This window comes from Berghia stephanieae, chromosome 7 (genome assembly GCF_034508935.2).
Source record: "Berghia stephanieae isolate SIO BIC M18660-M18661 chromosome 7, UCSD_Bste_1.3, whole genome shotgun sequence".
Lineage (NCBI taxonomy): Eukaryota > Metazoa > Mollusca > Gastropoda > Nudibranchia > Aeolidiidae > Berghia > Berghia stephanieae.
In genome coordinates, this window is record NC_088366.1 from 8,201,958 (window position 1) to 8,204,457 (window position 2,500).

At 35.3% G+C, this 2,500-nt stretch overlaps 1 protein-coding gene across 1 annotated transcript in view; it reads left to right on the top strand.

Moving 5' to 3' along the window:
- The window catches only part of LOC144976632 (uncharacterized), a 63,122-nt gene that overhangs the window by 11,797 nt on the left and 48,825 nt on the right, over positions 1–2,500 (top strand). The window lies entirely within an intron of this gene.

The following is a 2,500-nucleotide window of genomic DNA, read 5'->3' on the forward strand; positions in this document are numbered from 1 at the left end:
GTGGTATGACACTCGCTTTGGGATCGGAAGGTCCTGGGTTCGAGCCTCGCGCTCGGCACATAGTTGAGTCCTTGGAAAAGACTCTTTACTCACATTCTCTCATCGTACTCAGGTGTAAAATGAGTACCTGGCCGTAAAACAGCGTTGTCTTTGTCCGAAAAATTGTAATATCGCCTAATAGGCGTTATGTCCCGTCCTACATGTTAAATGTTGCTGTTGACCAGGGACCCCTTGTAAAGCGCTTTGAGCACATTTAGTGGATATTGCGCTATATAAAAGCTCAATTATTAATTATAAGATAAAAATATAAACAAGTGTGTATGGAAGGCGTTAGGCAAAGCAGGAAAGAAAAACACAAGAAAATAACCATCCCAAAAAAATCAGTCGACCTCGACTGGGGATCGAACATCAGACCTTCTGATTTACCGGTAATCAGAAGGTCTGAGGTTCGATCCCCAGTCGACTGATTTTTTGGGATATTTATTTTTCTTGTATTTTTATTTCTTGCTTTGCCTGACACCGTTCATACACCTGCTCCTTAATTTCTTAATTTCAGGAAAATAGTCCCATTTCCAATGTATCTCAAAAGAGCTTTTATATAGAGCAATATCCACTAAATGTGCTCAAAGCGCTTTACAAGGGGTCCCTGACCAACAGCAACACGTAACATGTAGAACGAGACATGACGCCTGTCAGGCGGGATTACAAAAATTTTTTTCGGAAAGATACAACGCTGTTAATGGCCAGGTACTCATTTTACACCTGAGTACGGTGAGAGAACGTACGTAAAGAGCCGTCTCCAAGGACTCAACTATGCGCCGAGCGAAGCTCAAACCCAGGACCTTCCGATCCGAAAGCGAGTGTCATACCACTAGACCACATAGTCGCACAGTATCGCATAGTATCCCCCTTGTGTTTACAGTGTGTCATTGTTATCATAATTCGGTTTTCTTGTCTTTCAACAGCAGAGTCGATTTTATAATTTGTATTGCATGCCATGTCAACTATGCGACTAGAGCTATATTGTATGGCGCTATATAACTGTTACATTATTACTATTATTATTATTATTATTATTATTATTATTATTATTATTATTATTATTAGTAGTAGTAGTAGTAGTAGTAGTAGTAGTAGTAGTAGTAGTAGTAGTAGTAGTAGTAGTAGTAGTAGTGATGTAGTAGCAGTAGTAGTATTAGTAGTAGTAGTAGGTAGTAGTAGTAGTGTAGTAGTAGTAGTAGTAGTAGTAGTTGTAGGTAGTATGTAGTAGTATTGTAGTAGTAGTATAGTAGTAGTAGTAGTAGTAGTAGTATTAGTAGTAGTAGTTGTAGTAGTATTGTAGTAGTATTGTAGTAGATAGTAGTAGTAGTAGTAGTAGTAGTATAGTAGTAGTAGTAGTAGTAGTAGTCAGAATAGAGTAGTAGTAGTGTAGTAGTATAGTAGTAGTAGTAGTAGTAGTAGTAGTAGTAGTAGTAGTAGTAAGTTAGTAGTAGTAGTAGTAGTAGTAGTAGTAGTAGTAGTAGTAGTAGTAGTAGTAGTAGTTATAGTAGTAGTAGTAGTAGTATAGTAGTAGTAGTAGTAGTAGTTAGTAGTGTAGTATGTAGTAGTAGTAGTTAGTAGTAGTAGTAGTAGTAGTAGTAGTAGTAGTAGTAGTAGTAGTAGTAGTTAGTAGTAGTTAGTTAGTGTAGTAGTAGTCATGATAGTAGTAGTAGTAGTAGTAGTAGTAGTAGTATTAGTAGTATGTAAGTAGTAGTAGTAGTAGAGTAAGTATTGTAGTAGTATGTGTAGTTAGTAGTATTATATTAGTATAATAGGATATTTGATAAATATGATGGATTACCTATATTCCTTCATGGAACGGTAACTAATGAATATGAAGAAAATATGTATATACGCGTTATTTCCCTTGTTTAATATAGGTTAATAGGGAAAATTTAAGGCCGTAAAACCGAATGGATTACCTATATTCCTTCATGGAACGGTAACTAATGAATATGAAGAAAATATATGTATATTACGCAGTTATTTCCCTTGTTTAATATAGGTGTAATAGGGAAATTTAAGGCCGTAAAACCGAATGGATTACCTATATTCCTTCATGGAACGGTAACTAATGAATATGAAGAAAATATATGTATATACGCCGTTATTTCCCTTGTTTAATATAGGTGTAATAGGGAAAGTTTAAGGCCGTAAAACCGAATGGATTACCTATATTCCTTCATGGAACGGTAACTAATGAATATGAAGAAAATATTTGTATTTACGCAGTTATTTCCCTTGTTTAATATAGGTGTAATAGGGAAAATTTAAGGCCGTAAAACCGAATGGATTACCTATAATCCTTCATGGAACGGTAACTAATGAATATGAAGAAAATATATGTATTTACGCAGTTATTTCCCTTGTTTAATATAGCTGTAATAGGGAAAGTTTGAGGCCGTAAAACCGAAACGTTTTGATTGAATGCCAAAGTGGTTCTATAGCAGATGGGTTTTTA